Source organism: Acomys minous, assembly GCF_964271855.1.
Source record: "Acomys minous genome assembly, chromosome: 12".
In the NCBI taxonomy this organism is placed as follows: domain Eukaryota; kingdom Metazoa; phylum Chordata; class Mammalia; order Rodentia; family Muridae; genus Acomys; species Acomys minous.
In genome coordinates this window covers 7,453,156-7,477,144 of record NC_140493.1, presented here as the reverse complement: position 1 = coordinate 7,477,144, position 23,989 = coordinate 7,453,156, and the positions used below count along the sequence as shown (strand labels likewise).

The following is a 23,989-nucleotide window of genomic DNA, read 5'->3' as shown; positions in this document are numbered from 1 at the left end:
TAGAAACCAAGACTCTGTTTACATAATTGAAATTTTATGATCTCTCCAAATACTTTAACTAGATATTTGAAAAAAAATAATATTTGGCTTTGCATGCTCAAAATGATGACTGAGGTTTTCTTGTAGCACCATCAGTAGATACTTTCTTAAATTTTTTTTTCTGGTTTGTGCTGCTTATTGATAAACATTATTTAAAAGAAAAAAATAGTACTTTATTTTAAAAACAACTAGGACCCTGTTGTTTTTAAGGTTTCACTTTCATTTACGTAATGATTTGAAATAGTTGCATTCTTTTGAATCATCTTATTTCTTTCTGTTACTTATGAAACAAGTTCTGAGTGTGTAAAACACAGTCCAATATTTCTGAAAAAAGGAAAAGAAAAGCCAGTATTATTTCTCAGTAATATGTAAAGAAACACGTATAAGTTTATTGCTTTTAGATGCTGTTTAAGAAGAAAGAAATTAGATTTTAAAGAACTTTTTGCTTTCTTTGGGCCACAGGTAATTTTTTTCTTTTCTTTTTCTTTTTTTCTTTTCTTTTCTTTCTTTCTTTCTTTCTTTTTATTATTATTATTATTATTATTATTATTATTATTATTATTATTATTATTATTATTTAGTGTTTTAAGACAGTGTTTCTCTGTGTAGCCTTGACTGTCCTGGATTCCCTTTGTAGGCCAGGCTGGCCTCGAACTCACAAAGATCCACCTGCCTCTGCCTCCCGAGTGCTGAGATTAAAGGTGTGCACCACCATACCCGGCTTCAAACAATTCTAATAGAGGACTGAAATTTTATGGATGAAAAGAGACTCCCACAGAGATACTTGCTACCATCATTGCTGAGTGGAAGGAGAAAAAACAGTCTTGAGTGACTGAGTGACGCCTGAGTTTGTATCAGCTAGCATGCAATGTATTCACCTAAAGCCTGTCTCCTGAGGCCAGTTTCTTACCTGTCAGAGCCTGTCTATTCAGCCCTATGAGGTTGCCAGGAGAATGTAGGGTGATGTTTTTAGACCTGGGAAGAAATCTCTCTCTCTCTCTCTCTCTCTCTCTCTCTCTCTCTCTCTCTCTCTCTCTCTCTCACACACACACACACACACACACACACACACACACAGCTATAGTCTCTTGTCACAAAGTCACCATTGTAGCTAATTCCTTTTTTTTTTTTTTTTAAGGCAGTCATGGGAACTGCTACTCTTAACCTCTGACACCAGGAGACGATTTCCTCTGAACCACAGGTGCCTGTCTCTGTTGCATGTTGTTATACACCCAGGACTGTCAGAGGGCAGTCATGATGGTGGCTATTCTGCAGCCCCGTGTGTTTAAAAGTGAGAGCTAAGGAGTAACAGCCAACCATTTCTGCAGAGACGATTACTGTGCTTCCCCCCACCCCCCTATATTTTCAGTAAGGCTGATAATGTTTTCACCGGGAATGTTTCAGCAGGAAGCGTGAACAGTAAGTCTTTTTTAGGGGAACCTTAGCTAAAGACTGTATGAGTTAATGCATGGTAGGTTCCTTAATACGTGGTGGAAGGAAATGTGGAGGTTGTAGCCCCGTCAATGGTCTCTGCAACACGTATCATGCTGTCATACAGTTTTGGAAGTGTGCCCCTACCTGGATAGTAAGTGAGGAAGGAGTCATTCAAGTAGGTGATTGTAGTTGTTTGAATGAAAATCCACCCCCCCCCCAAGGCCCATAGGGAGTGGCACTGTTAGGGGGTGTGGCCTCCTTGGAGTGGGTGTGGCCTTGTCAGAGGAAGTGCGACACTGGGTACAGGCTGTCAAACCAGACCCAAAGTCTCACTCTCTCTTCCTGCTGCCTGCTGATTTGGAGGTAGGACTCTCCACTCCCTTCTCCAGCACCATGTCTGCCTGCTTGCCCCCTTCCTTCCCACCATGAGGGTAGTGGATTAAACCTCTGAACCTGTAAGCAGCCCCAATTAAATGTTTTCTTTAATGAAAGTAGCCGTGGTCTCATGGTGTCTCTTCACAGCAATAAAACCCTAACTTAGACACTGACTAGCTTTTTATTATAAATTAGCTCTTTGAATGTGCCAAGAGGAAGATGTTAACTGGTGAGATTGTTACTGAACCGCTCTGCATGACCCTGCTGGAAATACACTTTTCTACAGAGGGCAGCCAGTTGGGAAGCTCCCGAGAGGAGAGACTGGCAGCCTGATGTTTAAAACGCTTGCTTTTAATCTTAACACTCACTCGGCCTTGGAGTTTTCTACCAGTGTGCACATGGAGAGCGTCCATTGCAGTCTTCCTGTCTCCGAATGTCTTGGAGAATTCAAGGTTCTCTGGGTCTTGACTGTCTCAGCTACATTTTCCTCTCTGCGCAGTCTCCCAGGGCGGTCAGGTTGCCTTGGGAGTCGCTGTGGATCTGGAGGGGAGGAGGGACCAGGCTCTGGACTAGAGGAATCCCCCTCCCTTCCAAATCCTGAGAGGTGTAGACCAGGCTAGCCAAAGGTCTGGATTGGAGGGGGTCCCTGAGTTTTTCCCCTGCAGGGACTTACTCTGCAGATGAAAAGGAAAGGATGACGTCCCCACGTGGAGAGGTTATTTCTGCCACCTGTTTAGTGATAGCCCCAATTTTATTTGGCCGGTGGTGTGGACTGACATCCTGCCATGCTTTGGCTCTGTGTGATGCAGACCAGTAGCCCTGTGCTGGCCTGGGGTCTATACGTTGGCCGCGTGTGACGCAGAAGCGATTCCTGGCTTGGTTGGTTGTTTCTTTGCTTTTTCCTCTTATGTCAGCTGCTTGGCCTTTTCACTTGTTCATCGTTTTTTTTAGAGTCTATCACTGTCTGCCCTGCCCCCCCCCACCCCCACCCCCCACTTCTTCAGATGGCTTAGCCTGGCTCTACGCAGAGGATGGAGAGCATGCAAGTTCACAGTCTGGCTCAGACACTCACCAGCTTGTATGGCCTCAAATGAGCAACGTGGCTTTCCCTCTGCAAAGTGGGGCTGTGACGTGCAGGGTGTTAGGAGTGCAGGCTTCTGGTGCCCGCTGAACTGAGCCCTCCACAAGTGTACGCTGATGTTGCCAATGCTTTGTGTAGCTGTTTTCCGGCTGTCTTAACCCAGGGTTACCTCCTGCTTGTTCTGTAGGAGTTTGTTCCTTTTCTCTAAGCCAGCGACTTCCACTTCCACATCCCACTGTCGCTCTGTATTTCTCATCTCTTACTGTTACTGTCTTGAGGCCTGTGGCCCTAGTGAGCAGCACGGGGCCTTAATGCATAGTTTCTGATGAAGAGAAAGATACTGACTCCCAGGAGAGCTGACATAGCACTGGAAAGGTATGTCTTTGGATAGTGACTGGCCCCAGGGCATGCCAGTTAGAGGATTAATATATACAGCACAGTGGATGGTTCTCGGTCCAATAGGCCAGTCAATCATAGTCATTATAAAACAACTAAAATATAAAGAAATGTACATGACTGGGGCTTAGATTCAAGTAAGATTTTGCAGTAGTAGATGCATTTCATAGCGTGGTTGGATCAACGTGTTGCAATTTTAATAAGAAAGATACAAGGACATAGTGCAAGGTCACTATGACAGATGCTATACTTTGGTAGCCTTTATTCTAAAAATCTGCAAGAAATAAGACTAGACAGCCATCCAAAATGTGTTTTGATTGTACTCCACACTTACCCCCTCCAACTTCCCCAGGAACCACCACACATGTCCGCCTTTAAACTCACGTTCCCTTTCTATGGTCCTCCCCACCCCCATTACATAACCTGCTGAGGCCAGTTAGTGCTGACTGTATAGGGTCATCTACTAGAGCGTGGGCAACTGATCGGTCACCATACTCCTAAGGAAAAATGACAGCTCTCGCTCCTGGCGTGGGCTTTGTGGGCCCCTCCCCATCCACACTAGAATTTTCGATGACTTGATCCTTAGCAGGTCTTGTGCGGGCCACCATAACTGTAAGTTGATGACGTAACGGCTGTGTTGTCAGCAACATTCCTCCTCACGTGTCCCCACCTCCACGGTACATTCTTTCCACCCACTCTTCCTTGATGCCTCCTGAGCCTGAGATGAGGGCACTGATACAGATATTCTATCCGAGGCTGAGTACTTGGTGTGCTTGTTCTCAGTACTTGGACCAGCTATGAGTCTGCGTTGGCTGCTGCCCACTGCACAAAGATGCTACTCTGAGCAAAGCTCCGAGCACCATACAGAGTATGAGCTGTTGGCACAGTTGCACCAAGTCAGGAAATGAAGTTCCCACCGTTTTTTACGTATTCTAATAGTAGGTGAATTTAAAAGGGAAAAGTCCAAAAGTGTTTAATTGCCTGTGAGATCTGTTCATTGGATGGTGTTAAAAAGTTTGGAAATTAAACAAAGCCAGTAAAAAGACACAAATAAATACAAGACAAATAGATGAAGCAGAGGGCATGAATTCCCTTTGTCTTATTGCCCTTGTCGCTTTAATTCTTTTGAATTTAATGGTAACAAAAGAGAAAGCGCTGTATCACTGTATCATTTGCAGGCTAGGTTTAGGAGACAGGGCTTTCTCATTTTGTGTACTGAGACGCTGGGGGCGCTTTGCTCTGTGTCTAGTTGTTGGAGCTGGACTGCAGGCTGCCCCCTCCAGAAGCACCGGACAAAAGTTGAAAGCCAACCCATTGCATCCTGTTGGGGTCAGGGAGAGCAAAGTGCAAGGAGGAGGGGAGGGGAGTTTAAGGTTGCCTGCTTGGCACTTACCCCTTTAATAGATGAGACTTCTCGAGTAAGCCTAATTCCACCCCTCAAGTCACCACGGTTGGAGTCCAGCCTCTGCCACGAGGGCCTCTCATGTTTCCCGGCTTCCATTTTAATGTAAATAGTATTTAGTGACCACTGGGTACAGGCATCTATAACAGGCTCATTGCAGCCTACAAATCACAGAGGAGATGCGAACACTTGCAGACAAGCCTTTCATCATGCCCAGGGTAAGCAAACACCAAAGGCTTCGTGGCAATATGGCAATCATGGTTTTCCTGGGCGTTACGGGTGCCTAAGCTGCGGCTTCTGGCTCCTTTCCTACTCCACGGGCTTATTTTGAAGAGTTCAATCATAGATAGTGTCAACTAACTTACTTGACCAGAAGAGTTCCTTTGAACTCTGCCTGGATTGCTAGCGATGAGCCCTGTTGCAAATCAGACCTCTTTGTTTTGTTTTATTTTTTTTTCTTTTAAATCGTATCCATAGAGACACCATTTATGCTAGTGCACTACAGTGGTCTCACCTTACTCTTGTATTAGTTCAGTAGATTTTCACGGAAACCCTCCCATTGGCTGCATGCTCTGAGGTCTTAGGATAAAGAGGCAAGTAGCGACAGCCCATTTTCAGTGGAGTTTGTAGTCTAGACATGGTACATAAAAACCAAACTCACACAGGATCCTGCTCATTTACCAAAAGGTCAGGCAGTGCTTTCTGTGTGCTAGGTGTAGGGGAAAGTTTCGGTGTCTTTAAAAACGCAGTTATGTTACCTACACATGGTTTGGATTTAATCCCAGGTGTGGGTTATGGGGCTGATTCAGATTGTCCACAGCAGCAAGCTGTTTGCATCAGGTGGGCTCTCCGAGGGGGCGTGGCCTTTGCCAGCTGCAGATAGTTTAATTCTAAGGACTCTGGAGAGGGAATAAAAGCCTGAACCAGGAGACGGGAGGCTCCTCATGGCTGCTGTTGATGCATTTGACGAGAAGTTGGAGATATCCTGAAATGAAGATTGGACTTGCCCCAAGGAACCCAACTGACCCGGACCAGCAAGAACTAAGTTTAAGGAGGTGTGCGTGCCCTCTTCCTTCTACCTTCTTTCTCTCCTACTGGTGTTGGGGTGTTGGAAGGGATTGGGGTGGAGAAAGAGAGAGAGAGAGAGAGAGAGAGAGAGAGAGAGAGGGGAAGAGGAAGGTAGAGGCATAAGGAACCTATGAAATAGTGTTAAATGGCGCCCACGGCTAGGTATGGCATTTGGCACTGGGAAATGAGCACCAGGTAAGACAAGTGGCCCCTACCTACCTACTGCAGCACGCGGGCAACATGGCGGGGTGGAGCAGATGCATCAACTGAGTGTGCCAAGTTGTACTTAAAGGTTGAAAAAGCAGAGCACACCAGGGTGGCACAATGGGAGGAGATCTTGGGTGTACCCCAGCACTCTCCAGGGGAGGGGAGGGCTTTCACTGGGGCATGGCTGGCAGTGCAGTTGTTATTTTCATGACTCTAAAAATAACAGGAGCTTAGAGAGGAGCACATCTTCGAAAAGCAGGGCCGGGGAGAGAAGGCTCAAGTGTTCATCTGGCGAGAGTGCGAACCTCTGCTTCCAGCTCCAGCTGCCGTGGGGAGCTGGCCAGGCACAGGCTCTGTTTATACGGAGTTCTGCGGTTTATTATGCACCTTGCAGAAGATGGTTGCGCACAGTCCTTAGACCCACACCATTCCCAGGAGTGTTGGCTGCAACAAAACTTAGTTGCATCCTCAGGTCCTTTCATAATGACTTTGCAGTTCAGCATAGGATAATCCTCTCCCCTCTGTAGCTTTAAAGGGTGGGTGGGTGGGGGGCACTGAGACCTTCAATGTCATCAGTTTTGTCAGTTTCCCTGAGTTATCAAAGGAAGGAGAGACACAGAGTTGGTCCAGACGTTTCCTGCTCCCAGTGGGTTCCTCTCTTGACCTCAAAGGCACGGGGACCTAGAGGAGTGCGAACCTTCTAGATTCTCAGCCAGGACCAAGCTCTCTCTTCCTGCTGTGCTCCCCAGGGTATGAGTCAATGTCTTTTGGGAGGAGGAGGAGGAGGAGGAGGAGGAGGAGGAGGAGGAGGAGGAGGAGGAGGAGGAGGGGGGACTGACTGCGCTGGGAGTCATGAGCAAGCTCCCCCCACCCACAGGAGGGGCATGAATCAGAAGTCCTGTGAGGTGGGAAAGCCCCACAGGTGACCGAGCTTAGGCTCCAGCTCCTCATCCTTTCCCTGTGCTAGGCAGAACACCTGGCACCGCACAGCAGGGGCAAAAGTTAAGGCTTGTTTTGTTGCCAGTTCACGGGCCAGGAGGGCATGAAGACAAACTGTTTTCATATGCTATTTTTTTTTTTAAATCCCATTGCCTGTTTTCCTATATTGGCTTTTGTTCAAACTAGAAGGGCATCTCGACTTGACTTTTATGTCTATTAGGCGTGGTTCCTGCCCACATGGGAATCTGCGTGAAAGGGGAAGTTGAAGTGTGAGCCGTACGGGCCCTGCCCTCTGCCGTGCTTTTATTGGACTGGGCATTTTTTGATTGTATTTTTAAAGTTCACATCATAGATAGTGACATGGATGCACTGTTAACTATTGAGCTGGGCAAGTTCAATCCTGGGTGTAACTACCACCCCCACCCAGGTGGAGGCCATTTCCAACACCACCTCACCCCCATTTGGCTTCCTCCTCCTTCATTGAGTGGGGGTGGGGTGGGGAGGGCAGCAGCAGGGGGCGTGGGGTACTTTAATGACCTCTCCTGCCAACTGAGTTTGCCAGCTGTTGGTTGTCATGGTAATAGGACCAATTGTACTATAATCTTTACACCTGGCACTTTTCTCTTGGCGCGGTATGTTTGGAAGTTAATCTATGTGTGCTTGCCTATACCCAGTGCATTCCAACTACAAAAATATCTGGAAAAGACCTTTCCGGTTAAATCTTAAAAGTGCTACCTAACATTAATTACTCTTTTTCATTCTACTTAAAATCGGGTGTTTTTTTTTCAATCTTAGTTATTTTTGTAATCTGTAGCTCACACAATGCCTTTGCCTGTAATAGGAAGTTAGCTAACTTTAAGTTGGAGGGGGCGGTGGGGTGGTGTAGGGAAAGTGAATTCCATCCCTTTGCTGCGAGTCTGAGTGCACACTCAGTCCTTTCACTTGCCATCCCTGAGTGAGCAGGCTGCTGGTTGCCTGTGTGTGACAGCAATCCACAGAGGAGCGCATGCGGGCCTGTTCCTTCCACACAAGAATGTCAAGCATAATATTCTCCCCCCGCCCCCCCACGAAAGGTCAGCACTTATTGGTGTTTCTGACTAAGGCAATGCTTTCGACGGATAGTCTTAGCCTCACTGGGTAACTGAAGAGCTCCCACAGCCCAAAACTAAACCTGACCTGTGCAAAGGAAAGGGGCTGCGTTCAGTGCTGGCTCCAGACCGTACATTCCTCACTATTTGCCCAAGCCCATGTGTTCCCAGTTCTCAGAGAAGTTTCCATGCCGTGTGACTCATGATGCCTCAAGGCTGACTTAGACTATTAGTCATTCGCTGCCTAAGTTGCTAGGAACTGCAGGAGGCAAATGGCTGCCCCCATCCACACTCCCCCTAGAGCCAGCTCTGGGTTCCTGCTTCCTAGCGGGGGCCACACCCCAGTCTGTGGAACCAATTCTGGCTCTCTTCAGGAAGTGCCATCATTTTACTATTAGCCCAGCAATAACCTTGGGTGTCTGGCTCTGATCCTGTTGCCTGCCTCCCTCCCGCCACATGCCCCACACGCCCACAGTCCGTCCTTGGGAAGGTTTTTCTTCAGCTTGGGTTCACCGGTTCTTGTCGATGTCTCTTAATTAATTGCCTTCTTGCCTGGTGTTGTCCCTGTGTGGTGGTGCCACTTGTCTCCTGCCCGAGGCAGAGCTGATAGGGGCCTGCCCATCTCTGTGTCTCTTACCGGATTCAATTAGTTTATTCTCGATCCCAGGTCTCCTCTTACACTGCTCCACTTGTGGTACCTGAAATCTTGGCTCCAGATTGTTACCGGAATGTTATTTTATTTCCGCTGCCCTTCCTCGCTCATACTGTGTCTGTTGTATGTGAGATGGTGAAAATGGTGTAGCACAAGAGAGAGGCTGAACTTCACTGCTCACTAGGATGTGGGGAAGCCACCTACCTCCCGGGGAAGACTAGCAGTGTGGGCCTGGCAGCTAGCAGGTCTGTTGAGAAGCTGCTCCCTAGAAAGTGGTGACCACAAGCTGCATGACTCTGAACAAAATGAAAAATACGTGCTGGCAGCTTGCTTTAATCCCAGCACCTGTGTCTGGAAAACACCTCTCGGTATTGTTTTTGTTTTTTCGAGACAGGGTTTCTCTCTGTAGCCTTGGCTGTCCTGGGCTAGCATTGTAGACCAGACTGGCCTCGAAGTCACACAGATCCGCCTGCCCCTGCCTCCTGAGTCCTGGGATTACAGGCGTGTGTGTCACCTCACCCAGCTTCCCTTTACACTGTAAAAAAAAATGGACACTTTCTTGGTCTTTGTGAAAAGTCCTCTAGTCAAAACCACCGTTATTTAGAAAACTCTTTGGATCTGAAATTATGAATGACTCTTGACCTTTTTCCTTCCTCATTCCTCAGCCGTGTCTCATGTTTTGGTGTCTGTGTTTTCCTAGGTGACTTTGCTCTGGAATCTTCCTGGCTTCATTCAATCCACTCTGGGGCCAACCGCTTTCTTGCAGATGGTCTCTGCTTGGGTTGCTGAGTGTGGACTGGCGAATGGATTAAGTTTCTGTGACCCTCAGAAAGGTCTTGTTTGTTTTATGAGAGGGAAATGAGCTATTTGTGGGTGGGCGCACAGGCACCATACCCTGACTGTTGCTGTGAACTGAGACACACCTGGCTGATCTTGTGGGGGGGGGGGCGAGAGGGGGCACACTACGGGGTCACTTTTTAACTAAAGTGATAAATTCTGTGAATAAGTAAACTTTAGAGTTCATTGTCGGACTTCTGTTAGAGCTAGCATATGTATTACTTGTCATTTGTTTTACTAAGGTGGTGGTTTTTTGTTTTGTTTTTTTGAGACGGGGTTTCTCTGTATAGCCTTGGCTATCTTGGACTCAACTTGAAGACCAGGCTGGCCTCGAACTCAGAGCTCTGCCTGCCTCTGCCTCCCAGAGTGCTGTGGTTACAGCCCTGCGCCACCACGCCCAGCTTTGTTTTACTAAGTTTATGACCTTCTTACATATGAGGTTCTAGAAACCTGTCCTTCTGGCCTAGTTTTTGTTTCTGTTGCTGTGATAAAACGCCATGACCAAAAGCAACTTAGTGGCAGAGAAAGGAGCTCATTTCAGCGGTAATCTCAGGCTGTCATCCATTGTGGGAGTCAAGGCAGGAACTTCAAACAACACATCTTCAGTCAAGAGCAGAGGAATGAATGCATGCATTTATATGCGTTCAGCTTGATTTCTCCGCTCTTACTTAACACAGCTCGTGACCTCTTACCTAGAGACCGGTCCTGCTGCAGTGGGTTGGGCCCTCCCGCATCAGTTAAGACATCCTCCCACAGACATGCCTACAGGCCAGTTCAACGCAGCCAGCCCATCATCAAAACTCTTGGCAGTTATTCCAAGTTGTGTCAAGTTGACATTAAGGCTAACCATCATACTTCCTAGTTTTTTTTTAAAAAATGGTTTTTTAAAATATTCTTTTGAAAGATGTTTATGTCTATTGATTTTTTAACCTGTACATCATCCTTTGGTACCTGTGGAGGGCTGGCTTTAAAACCTCCTAGATATCAAAGTCCCCAGATGGCTGGGTCCTTTATATACATGGTGTGCTCTTTCATATGACCTACCATATACTCTAAGTCAATTCTATATTGTGGGACCAAATACACTGTGAAAGCTGTTAATGCTTGTCATACAGTTTACAGTGTTAACTTTGTATTCCTTACGGGAAATGTTAAGAAAAAGGCATGCCCAGTGTAGGTGCAGGCTTGCTTTTCTTTCCCAAGTATATTTCCTCCCTCCCTTCTTCCCTCCTTCCCTCCCTCTCTTTTTTTGGTTGTTTTGTTTGTTTGGAGACAGGGTTTCTCTGTGTAATCTTGCTGTCCTGGACTCATTGCCGTCCGTCTGTTAGAGCTAGCATATATGTAACTTGCCATTTGTTTTACTAAGTTTTTGTTGTTGTTGTTTTTTTTTTTTTGAGACAGGGTTTCTCTGTGTGTAGCCTTGGCTATCCTGGACTCCCTTTGTAGACCAGGCTGGCCTCGAACTCACAGAGATGCGCCTGCCTCTGCCTCCCAAGTGCCGCATTCTAAGCTGTTAAAGAGATTACATTTGTAGTGTTGATCCCACCATGGTAGGCGGCACTAAAGAGTTTAGTTTTAGTTCTTCTACGTCTATCCGTTTCCTACATTTTTGGTCTTTACCAGAGGTGCTTTCCCCACCCCCCCTCTTGTTGGAGACAAAAATATCATTATGTAGCCCAGGCTATGCTTAAACTGGAGCTCTTCCTGCCTCAGCCTCTTGGCATTACAGATGCCAGCTGCCTCTGAGGAGACCCATTGAGAGTCTAGGCTAGTGAATGGTGCTTTTAAAGACTGCGATCAAGAAGTTGCTGTCTGCCCCAGGTCTATTCTCGCCATTGCTGAAGCCACAGGTATTATGAAGAAGCTTCTAGGCCAGGGTCTGTGTGCTACATGGGTAGAGATAAGAGATACTGGACCCTGAAAGCTGCATGGGAAATAGGTTATAGGTCTTTGTAGGTCTCTGCTGTACACTGCCATAATTTCCCTTAGCCGCTAAAGGGGGACCTCCTTGCCCATTCTCCAGCGTACCCATGTGCTAATTATGAGGAGTTAAGGTGTGACTTGTTAGTGCTGTGGAATTCTTAGCCAACGCTCCTGCCTTTTAAAGCCGAATTCCAGCGCTGTTGTTGCCTTAGCCTTTTAGAACCATCCTGAGTTCCCATCATGAGTCGCTGTGTTGGGTGATGGTGAGAGAGATGCAGAATGCTGCCCCTCCCTAATCCCCCCCTTCCTCCCTCCCTCCCTTCCTTCCTTCCTCCCCTCCTCCCTCCCTCCTTCTCTCCTTCCCTCCCTCCTTCCCTCCCTGCTTCCCTCTTCCTTCTTTCTCTGACTTTTGACTCCTGTTTCCAATTACTTTGGCCACAGGGCACAGGAAACGCAAAACACATGGCCTGAACAATGAAGAGATTATGTTGTCAAGGTGTGGTGACTGTAGTCTCAGGAGCTGGCTCTTAGCTCCCTGCGAGGGGTTCTCAGCTCAGCTTGCCTTGCTGCAGATCTGCTCCGGTGCTTTCCCAGCTGCCTAATCTCTGCAGCAACCATGACTTTTTTTTTTTTTTTATCTTTACCTGGCATCAATATTGGGGTCATGAACCTTTGGCTTGACAGGACACAGGCCCTAGGTTAGAAGCCATTGCTGTTACTTTGCTAAATGGGCAGAGCATTTAAGCCGGCGATGGCTGCTGCTTATACCCACACATCGGTGCGTCTTTCTACTTTCACCAGAGAAGCTTCTGCCTGCAGTAGATGGTAATTAACCTAGAGACTCAGAACTGGTCAAGGCGCAGGGAATGAGAGACTGTGGGCGTGGTCACACGTCTTTATCACACCCCGTCTCCTCCCTTCCTCTGGAGGAAGAGGCTGGAGGTGGTGGATGGCTACGATATAGTGGTGGTTTCTGGACACAGCAGGGTGTCACACATACAAAATGTAAAGCAGTTGAGACAGCACAGGTCGTGTAGGCTTAGGCCAGAAACAGTTTTAGCATGCAGGGCAGGGGTGTGTGTGGACATTAGGTATTGGCAATTGACAGCTACTGGGAGAGGAGGGGGTCATGCATGGCCCCTGGTGGGGTGACCACCCTCTTAGGAAGGTCACACATCTAAGAGCATAGGGGTGGCACAAACCTTAAGTTGGTAGGTTAACAACAACAACAACAAAAAAAAGTAAAGTTGGGTGGGTAAGAAAGGGGAGCAGGGCTGGAAAGCATGTGGGGTGATTATGATCATACTACATGGCATGGAATTCTCAAAGAACTGATGAAAACAAGGAAGGAGAAAAGAGTTCTGGTAGCTTCTGTCCCTGGAGCCCAGCAAGGGGCTCCTGTGGGGTCATAGATGGTTCTTGAGGCCACCTTTGTAGGCCAGTGTCGGTCATCACTCCTACACTCCAGATTTCAGCCGCATAAGGGAAGGTAGAAGTGAGGATATTTCTTTTGAAAATTTATGTTATCTTGTAGTGAAACCATCTGCTGTTTCAATGTACTGACATGTAATTTCTAATATAGTATTTGGTTTTTTAATATAAAAATCAAAAGCATAACATTTTTCATTGATTTTTTTTTTTCATATTGAAAACAAAGTTTAAATTGATTTTTTTCTCCTTCCTCCTTGAGTTATTGTTGGTGGCTCTTTTTTTTTTTTTTTAAATAGAAAATACCCTCCTAGCATTAATCTGCTTTTTTGTCTTCCTGGCAAATGCTTTTCAGATTTCTGTCTAGTATAAACCAGCAGGAACGCCTCATTAGGAGTCTTTTCTGATGTTGAAATCTCTGAATTAAAATAGTGACCCTGCTGCATACAGACTTAGTAAGTTACTGTGTCTTCTGAACTTTTTCCTTCTCCTTGCTATGAAGGTGAAATGAGAAAATACATGCCCATAGCTTGGTATAGAACCTGAGCCTAGTAGCTGGCTAGCTCGGCCTGACATTGTACATCTCACGATTTCAAAGACAACGGTTGTAATATATAAAACAGCTTAATTCCAGATATTCATTGAGTAGACTCAAAGCTAATTAATCTGCCTATAGAAGGAATCTGTTAATTATAAATTTGCACAGATTCTCTCGGGTGGGATTCCAGAAGTTGGATTGACATCTTAGCAAAAAAAAGAAAGCCCAAGATTATTAAGTTGACAGTGACGGCATATGGTGCATTAATACTGCTAATAAGCGTTACTTGTGCCTACTGCATTAGGATCTGGAAATACCAAGAGGGAAATTAGCTTAAAGCTCTGAATTCCTAAGTCTATCTGAGTGTAAGCACACAGTGCGTCTTTAATTGATTTTTATTCCTCTGGCGACTTCATTCAGTCTGGACTTCATTCAGACTGGAGCTGCCTGTTCTTAAGGATATAGTAGGAGTTAGTTAAAATGAATACATTCATTTACCTCTGTAGTAAACGACCCTCATAAGGATCATTCACCAGCGACCTTCTTCGAAACCGGCGAGTGGCCGAAACCCAGGGGAAGTTTACTTTGTGGTTTTTGGGTTGCTTGCACTTTCCCAGAGTAATCCTGTCTGAGTTGGTCAGGATTTTTTTAACCTGGGTCAATAGAGTGCTCAAAATACTTCTATATTTGAGTATTCAAGTCAAACCAAACATTGGCATGCGGGCTGTGGGTGGGGGGAAAGCGGCGGGGCTGAAGTCCTTGGGCCTGCGAAGAGAAGCTGAGGCGTGGCCTAGGAGACTGTGGAGGTGGATAGACAGGTAGTCCTGTTGGATTTGGGGAGCTGGCTCTTGTAGGTTAATTAAACACTTAGTGAGTCCCCTAAATATAGACTTGTTTCCATAAGAATGCTTAAAAGTAAACAGAGCAGTGGTTGGCCTGGTTGTAGATTAGATGACGTCACTTGGTTCAAGTCCTGTCTTTTATAAGGAAGGCCTTTGGCCCAAGCTTGTGTTCCATGCCTGTGTTTAAAAAGACTGGAGATGTGAGCAGAGACTGCAGCCTATTTGTCATGAGCTCTTTTCTTGGCTTCCGATGGCCTCTCCTGTATCCTCTTAGAAAGAGCATCAATCCCAAGGTGAGCGTCACCTTCATGACCTCATCTAACCCTAATTACCTCCCAGAGACCCCAGGGAATACTGTCAGCTTGACTGACAGGATCTCATGACAGGAAGTTGAGGATGCAGTGAGTCTGTAGCTTCTAGCTACAGATAGCAGCCTAAACAAGTAAGAGCAGTCTAAATACTTGACTGGCTATTAGCCTGGCATCTTGGTAAACTTATTTCATTTTGTTTGAGACAGGGTCTCATGTAGCCCGATCTGGTCTCAACCTCCCTATGTATTGTAGACTGGCCATAAATTCCCGATCCTCCTCCTGTACCGTTTAGAGTATTATGGTTACTGGTCTATGCCGTCATGCCAAGGTTAAATTTTATTTTTAAATGTATGTTATCTCGTTTCTATTAATTTTATTTCATTAGCTTGAAAGTTCTCCCTGGGTGGAAAACTAGTTGGTTAGTGCAACAAATTAACAATTGACGAATACCGTGATGAGATCACTTCCTTTTCCTGACACTCATTCATAATGGAACTGGCTTCATTTTGTGTCCCCATGGCTCACTGAGGGCACACGCCTTAGCAAGTTGGGAGGACATCAGTTTGAGGGATGCGGGGACTGAAGTGTAGAGTCACCCCATACTTCTGTCACAGTCTTGCTACTTCGCTAAGAAACTCGTGCGGGTAATTAAGAGTGCATTTTCTTTCGTGTTTATAGGGATTATTTGAGCTAGGAAAAGGAATGTGTGAAAACCAGCTGCTTTTTACAAAATCAAAACTAAAGCAGGAATTTGGCGTTGATTGACCTGAAGGATTATGAAGGACGATCTTAAGACAGGGCTGTGACAGAGTTTATGGAGGATTGCTTTGTGTCAAACAGAAGTCACTGCAAGTCCCATGTGTGTGCCCCCAGAGCCTGCTGAGGGTGCATGTTTCCTAGTCACATGGCAGCCTTGATGTAGCATGCCCTGCCTCTCAGGTCCTCACCACCTCTAAAAATCATCATGTCTGCCAGTGGGACCATGTAGGATGTTTGGGGAGATAAAATGACAGCGTAGACATTGACCTTCTTCCAAGGACTTAATTGCAAGCTGATGTAGAGGATGGTCCGAGTGCAATGTGTCTTAGACCTGAAAGGCCTAATAAATACAATAATGTGGTTGCACCAAAAACTCCATTTCCATATCAAAGAAGCACAGAACCCCAATCTACATAATTAAAAATACCATTGTCTAAGAGATTGCTGTCCACAGGGCATTTCCCTCCTGTCGTGCTCGTGAAATATTCACAGATAGTTTTAGGTTGTACTGTTTGGTTTTGACTAATTCTGCTGAGATATTTCTTTGGATTGCAGTCTGTCTTTTTTGATTTTGGTCTATTGAGTATTGTGCAAGTAACAAAGGTTTGCAAAGTCAGAAAATAGCTCTGAGAGCATTAGGACACTTCTCACTCCTGAATGTGCTGCTGAGCAGTTGAAAAATCAGTGTTTACAGCAACTGATCCGTTGGCAGGACAAGAGGTCTTAACGTATTTCAGCTCCCTTCTTATCTAAGATTATATTTTTAATCCTCTCCCTCCCTCCGTGTGTGTGTGTGTGTGTGTGTGTGTGTGTGTGTAGTCACAGGTTTGTGGGCTGCCGAATGGATGTGCTGTGAGCTCAGGTTCTCTGGAAGAGCAGTAAGCATTCTTAACTGCTGAGCTACCTTGCCAGCCCTCTCTTTCTTTAAGGCAGGTCCTCATGTACTTCGGGCTGGTTTTGAACTTCCTGTGTAACTGAGGATGGCTTTGGACTCTTGACTTTTCTGTCTCCTCCTTCCAAGTTGTACTAATGTATGGGTAGAAAGAGAAGCATTTAAGAGTTGGATACTATGTCCATTTAGCAAAGTAGTACAAGTACGTATATGGGGCCCATGAGCTCCTTGGCTACGAGTTCTTGGCAAGATTCACAGTACCAGTCATGGGTTTCCTCCTGTCTATGGGGCCTTAAATCCAGTCAGGGAGTGGTTGGCTACCCACATTACTTTCATGCCACTGTCACTCCAATGGCTGTGTCTTGCTGGGTTGGCCATTGTCATCCTTGTACTCTATGAGAGGACGCTAATGATCAAAATTAATACTCTGTTCTCCACTCCTCCTTCCTTGCCCATTCTCCTGCCATCTTTGATATTCATTTAGCGTTATAAACTTGTGTTTTATTCAGGCTATATCGAAGACTCCTTTCTTTCATCACCATCTAAGCTTTAAAAATTGTTTCTTTTGCAGCTGAGCATGGTGGTGCATGCCTGTAACTTCTCCACCTAACGTGGTGGAGGTGAGAGGGCCAGGAGTTAATGTTCATCCTTAGCTGCCCACTGAGTTTGAGGCCAGCTTGAGTTGTGTAAGATACTGTCCCAAACCAAACCAAACAGAAAACACATTGTGCTCTTGAAAAGTAGAGTTTGGCCAAGTGTTCTATGGGCCTCCCTTTGCGCTCGATGTGTGGTGCACATCTTTAATCCTAGCACTTGAAAGGCAGAGGCAGTAGAATCTCTGAATTTCAGGCCAACTTGGTCTGTATAGTAAGTTCCTGAGCAGCCAGCACTACATATAGAGACCATCACAAACAAAAACCCACGGGCCTCCCTTGGGGTGAAGAACACAGGGTATTTACCAATTTTCCATTTTCAGCAAACACAGAAAGGCCATTTAGATCATCACTTCAGCAGCTAGAGAGCTGACAGGAGTTTATAACTTCAGAACCCAACAACTTCTGCTTTTATAATTTTGAAGTTAAATAAAATGCTTTGATTTTTTTTTTTTCTGGAGCCCTATATTTACTTTGACTATAACAGGAGGCTATGTAAAGGGTTTAAGGAATTGTTTATTTAAATAGTTTAATACTGGCTAGAAAATTCTTAATACAAAAAAATCTACATTTTGAAGATTTATCATATTTTCCAAAGTTTAAGTGAGCTTTATAAACAACCATATTTTATGACGAATCGCCATTGCCTCTCAGGCAGGGCCCATACTGAAATTTTGGTGGCTTTTATTGTTCTCCTTTGACACTTATTTCATAGTGTGAAGGAGTCTCATTGCCCAGACCCCATAACATTTTGAGTTTGGGGGAGCGAGCGGGAAAGGTAATTTACTCTTCTTTTGAGCCACAGCAGTTCTCACGTTTTTCTGAGATTCAGAGCTAGCAGTATGGATGTGGAAGGCCAGCATCCTCTGAGGTGTTTTGGGTTGCTGTGTGACCAAAATATCTGACAGATAAGCCAGCGGTTGAGAGGTCTCTGTTGGCTCAGGACTTCAGTTCTTGTAGTCGGGAGGGTGTGGCAGCACGCAGGGGTCTCTCTGTCAGACCACAGGAGCAGATGCTGGCAACCAGTCACATGACACAGACCAGGAAGCAGAGAGCATGGCTGGAAAAAGGCTCAAAATAACTGTAAGGACCTGCTTCTAGTGGCCTGCTTTCACTATCCTACCCCTGAAGTTTACAAAAGAATAGCACCAGAGGCTTCAAAACGTGAGCATGTGGGGGACACTAGATTTAAATCATAGCAGGCACGTATCTGTTTTAGTATTTGTATTTTATTTCGTTATACTTTGTTTATGACGATTCAGTTATCAGCATACCTAAAAATAGATATATGGGTAAATACTGACTCTGAGGAACAAATTAGTCAGGCTATGATTTTTACCTCTTTACTAAATCATCTTTTTGGATTTGTGGAAACAGGAGAATGTCATGCTTCCTCACCTATTTTGGGTGTTTGGTGTCTGTGCTTTTCAACTTCCTTAAGGAGGAAAATTACCATTGATGTTTTCTTGTTTATTCTGGATATAGAATATGACATAGCATTGTTTTAATAAAGGCTTATAGTGTCTGTTTATTCTGGTGACAAACGTAATACTTGGGCAACTTAAGAAACGTGATACTGATCAGCCGGAATTATACACTGTGCTCCGCCCCCCACCCAACATGTCGGGTCACCTCATTCTCAACAAAGCAGACTTGTTCCACAGAGCAAGGATGAGTGTGCAGTCTGAAAATAAACGGACACTCTGAAAAGAGTATTCAGAGAAAGGAAAATTTGATGGTGCCTAATGTCTGTCAACGTTTGGTTTTTAAGTAAAATGAAGATAGTTTAGCAGTCACTGTATCTAGGGCGCCAATAATCAGAGTGGATCCTGGCCTCTTATGTAGAAATATTCTGTGTGCAGTTGTGGCAAGTCTGACCGCTGTGGGTGTCCTCCCCTGTATGGCGTGAGCTGTTAGGGGGGCTGACCATAGCTTTGTGACATTGACCCCTCCTGAAGCTCTCTAGGCTGACTTCACTGATAGATCAAATCTGAGACAGAAATTGAGACCACAGAATAAAAAGATGATTTTCTTGCTTGTTTTAAAATTTTCTGGTTTTTTTGAGTCACCTTCCGTATAAAGCTAAAGCCTGGTCTTCAATTTCCAATCCTCATGCCGCAGCCTACAGCATGCTGGAACTGCAGGCGTACAACTTTGGTCCTGGCATAAATTGACATTTTACTTACTATCTTGTTACACACATAGCATCGGAGGGTTTCTCTATAGCAGATTAAGGACGACACATCGTAGGAAAAGAAATGTAGCTTTAATGACTTTTCTCATCATTGTAGCTCCTACTAGGCTTTCTCATTTGTGAAATCAACAGGAGTCCAGACCTTGATTTTCAATCTCCCTCCAAGCCCTTGCCACTAATTCCATTGTAGGTAGAGAAAATAAAATTCAGAAACCCTAAACATACAAAATTATTCATTGTTTGACATAATTTGAGAATAACCTGTTGGTGTCATTAATAACAATGATGCAAAATTAGTGTTCGCGGAAGAGGCACAAAATATTAAACATTCCAAGTCCTAGCCTTAGATCTACACAGTATCATTAATAACCTGGATTTAAATGAATCACCTCATTTAACAGGGACTTAGGGTCTCAACGCAGGAAGATAGATAATTACGGTACTCTGCCCAAGTTATATAAACATGTTAGGTTACCTTATTATTCTTTGACGGGCAATCACCAATATCCTAGCTCCCTTGTCAGTAACCTGGGATTTGGCTTAGGTTGTATGTCCGAGAGGCCTCCCAGATTGCTGGCGTCTTAACTGTAGGTTGATAACGTCCTGGAAAGAGGCTAGGGAGTTTCGGTTTATGCTTTAGATTTGCAAAAGGCTCTTCCAAACGGTAAACGAGGGGGTTGATAGGCGTTGGATAGACAGAAGGAAGGCAATAAAGAAAGCCTTTTGGGCTATAGTTTGAAGGACCTTGGAGAGGATGGTTACCAGGAGATTCTAAAGCCTGTATTTGTAATACAGTTGTGTATGCCTCCTGCAGGTGGGCCAAGAAGCAGGCCAGGGGAAAGGAGGATGGAGATGTCCTTGGCCTTTATAAGGCCAGGGGAGGAAGTAGAGTACACACTATGATTCTGCAGTGTCCCCATTCTTGCGTTCCACCAACTATAGGAGCAGATATTGGGGAAGAGCTGTACGTGACACATACAGGTGACCCCGCCCACAGCACCACAGCTGTGTCTGTAGCGCTTGCATTGCGCTGGCTGTCCGTGGTCTCCAGATGTACAGTGTAGAGGTTTGATAGGTCACATGCAAACACTGTGCGAAGTCACATCAGGGACTTGAGCATCCGTGGTTTGTGTATCTCTTGGGGTTGCTAGGTGATGTCTGACTGCTCAGATCCACGGCTTTGGTTCGGTGAAGACCATCTTCCTAGTGTTCTCGCAGACCAGAGACGCTGGACCAGCAAAGAGACACTGGATGTGTTGAACATATATATTTTTCCCTCCCATGATCTCTGGGGAAACTTGGGGAGGGTGTGTTTTACTTCCGGCCTTTTTTCTATATGGGGTTGCAGGGTCCTGAGACAATTAAGAAAAGGACCATGAGCCCATGGCAGGAGACCCACACCCATTCTATTTCTCCTCTTCACTAGTCTTTGACTAATAATGACGTTTAGTGGCTCACTAAGAGCACATTCAGTCCTTAGATTGTAATTATGGTATGCACCAAAATATGGACGCACACGACCAGCTGATTGTTCCAGTTGGATTGAGCACACAGACCTGGGTTGTTTGTGCTCCACTGAATGCCCACATGATGGGTAATAGAGTCATACGACACTTATAAGAAGATAGGCCAGGCGTGGTGGAGCACGCCTTTAATCCTAGCACTCGGGAGGCAGAGGCAGGCAGATCGCTATGAGTTCGAGGCCAGCCTGGTCTACAAAGTGAGTCCAGGATAGCCAAGGCTACACAAAGAGACCCTGTTTGAAAAAAACCAAAAGAAGAGGAGGAGGAAGAGGAGAAGGAAGATAGTGAGCCAGTCCTTACAGTGTGACCTGCGTGCTGGGTTCTTTTCTGGTCCTGCTTTTCTCAGTGCTTCCTCACAAGGATCTTGATGGGTGGGTACCACTGTGACCTTCTTTCTGTAAGCAGAAAAGCTGAGGCAGAGACCCGGTAACTTGCCAAGATCACACAGATTATAAGGGGCAGAGCTGATGTTTGAACATAGACCTCTGCTCTATGCTGGGCCATGCTGGACTGGACAGTTTGCTGAAGGCTTTGTAGGTAGTAACAGCTGCTTTTTAGAACCATTGAACTACACACACGCACGAACACATGCACAAATACATACATATAACTGATATATGTATACACATGTATATTTATGCATATAACTTACATATACATATACTGGTTCAATATTTATTGAAGATACATATTTTTCGTATTTAAAATTACCTTTATTATTTACTTTTTTTTTTCTTTTGCCATGGATACATGCTTGCCGCAGTGCACGCATGCGGAGGTCAGAGGACCACCTTGGGGATTGTGTTCTATTTCCACCCTGAGGTTCCTGGGGGAACAAACAGGCCATCAGACACGGCAGCAAAACATTCAACTCACTGAACATCTGTCTCTTCAGTCAGCCTGGAACCAGTGTTCAGTCTCATGTTAAGTTTGATTTTTAAAAATAGTGTAAGTGCATTGCTATTCTGTTTTTGCCTGTCATCTGTCTGTTCCCCTAAGACAGAGTCCCATGTAGCTCAGGCTGGCCTTGAACTCCGTTTCCCTAAGACAGAGCCCTATGTAGCTCAGGCTGGCCTTTGAACTCCCTGTTTCCCTAAGACAGAGCCCCACGTAGCTCAGGCTGGCCTTGATCTCCTGCCGCCTCTCCTGTCTCTACCCACAAGTGCTAGGGTTACAGGTATTTGCTTCCACACCCAGAAGATTTTGCTTTTTATTAGATGTTTATCATACCTTGGTAGATAATGGAGTATTTAACCTTTTCACTGGAAGACCTAGGATTAAGTGAATTGTGACAAATTCTCCCAGTTACAAGTGAACACCTAAGGCCTACCGATTACCTGCTAACGAGGCAGAAGCCTGTACTGTGCACACAGTGTACTGGAGTGGCTGAGAGTGAAGTTTGCTGACTCAGCTGGTTTATTATGTGCTTTCCTTTGAATAGCAAGTCATGAAACGATCATGGTTTTAAAATAACTGTTCAAGATTTGATCTAACGTTTTACTCCTCTATTTTATAATTGAGAATAAGCTGGTTTTTGCTTAAATTCCTCCATATAAGAAGTTATTAGTGAACACTTATATTCACTCTTATGTTAGTGAATACTATCAAATCAGGCCACCAGTATTTTAAGATGTTCAAATTGTCAAGCTATCTATTTATTAGAGAATTCCTTTGTTTTCCTTCCTTCCTTCCTTTTTTTTTCTATTTTTTTTCTTCTTCTTTTTGTTTTTTTGTTTTTCCAGACAGGGCTTTTCTGTGTAGCCTTGGTTGTCCTGGACTCACTTTGTGTACCAGGCTGGCCTCGAACTCACAGTGATTGCCTGCCTCTGCCTCCCTGAGTAATGGGGCCATGCACCACCACGCCAGGCTTATTAGAGAAGTCTTAATTTTATGGGTACCTGTTCCTGTAGTTTAAAGAGGTCATCGTATTTTTTCCCTTCCTTCTCTTTTTTATTCTAATTTTTCATGTTTAATCTGCTGGTTCATCTCTAACCTTGGTGGTCACCTGTCTACTTAGAAAAGACTGGCCTTCACTGCAGCTCTGTCCTCTGCCTTGGGCATCTTTCCTCCACGGAAAGCAGGACTGTGATGGAGGGGAGTTGCCATGGACACCGCTTCTTGGATATTATCTGTAAAGGAGTTACCTTGGAATCATAGACTGGGAAGAGCTACCCTGAACAGAATGGCAAAACTAGCCTGGTGTGGTGTCTGCCTGTACACCCTGCACTGGGAGGCCGTGGCAGGGGAACCATGTGTTCGAGGCTAGTCTGAGTTATGTAGTGAGACCCTGTCCAGAAACGCAATCAAAACAAAACCATACAGAACTAAATCCCCAACTGAGAAATCCTCATCATAGAGACCACAGTGGAGTAAACAGGCTGGGCCCAGAACAGGTTGGCTAATGGCAGTGTTTTTTAAGAAGGGGATATTGGGATTGAGATAGTCTGGGCTGACTCTATCTGTCCCTGGGCGTGTCTCCTTTGATCTTATCACAAGTTTCTTGGTGCCATAAAATCGGTCACTTGCCTACACACACACACACACATACACACACACACACACATATACACACACACACATACACATACACACTTGGTGCCATAAAATCGGTCACTTGCCTACACACACACACACACACACACACACACACATACACACATACATACACACACACACATATACACACACACACACATACACACACACACACACATATACACACACACACACACACACACACACAAACGATGAAGGATCACTGTGTGTTATATCTCTAGCCTCATTAAACACCACCATAGTGGTTATTTTAGATTCCAGACCACATTTACCTAAGGCATTTTGGGTAATTTATTTTCATATCTGTCTTGTCTTTGGTTGCGTGGTACCTCAGATAGACTGTGTTTTCCATTTATCTGATTGTTACTTTTGTTAATCATCACAGCATCTTATTACTGCCCGTATATAAATCAAGAAATACAAACTCGATTTCTAGCATTCTAATGTGGTAAAACAAATTCGTGAATCTAGGAAGTTTCCTCTGTATATGTAACAGAGAGAAAATAAATGTGGGCACAAACACTATTATCATCTTTTGACCTAAACCACACATTAAATAGCCCAATTAATGACTGTTTGATATTTATGATAAAGTATATTAAATTCTTTGATTAACTGAATCGTTCCTTCCTCTTTGTTTCATGAAGCAGTGAAAATAGATCATTCTATTATCATCCTTGCTAGGAAACTTATAAAATTATCCATGAATGTATTTTTTCTTTAAACTGGAGATATATTCAGGTGGTATTGGGGTGTACCGAGCAGACGTTTCACATTTGAATGGCAGGCGCGTTGACTATAAATTGCCTTCCTATTGAATATTAATCTCCTGCTCCGTATGGCTGGTGGATA

General features: G+C 44.9%; 1 protein-coding gene and 1 pseudogene across 3 annotated transcripts in view; both read left to right on the top strand.

Annotated features, from left to right (window-relative positions):
• The window catches only part of ANO6 (anoctamin 6), a 172,963-nt gene that overhangs the window by 5,958 nt on the left and 143,016 nt on the right, over nt 1-23,989 (top strand). The window lies entirely within an intron of this gene.
• The window catches only part of LOC311578879 (ras GTPase-activating protein-binding protein 1-like), a 45,873-nt pseudogene that overhangs the window by 5,946 nt on the left and 15,938 nt on the right, over nt 1-23,989 (top strand). The window contains exon 2 of the transcript XR_014783677.1: nt 441-501. The product of XR_014783677.1 is annotated as a ras GTPase-activating protein-binding protein 1-like (transcript). The remainder of the gene's footprint in view (nt 1-440; nt 502-23,989) is intronic.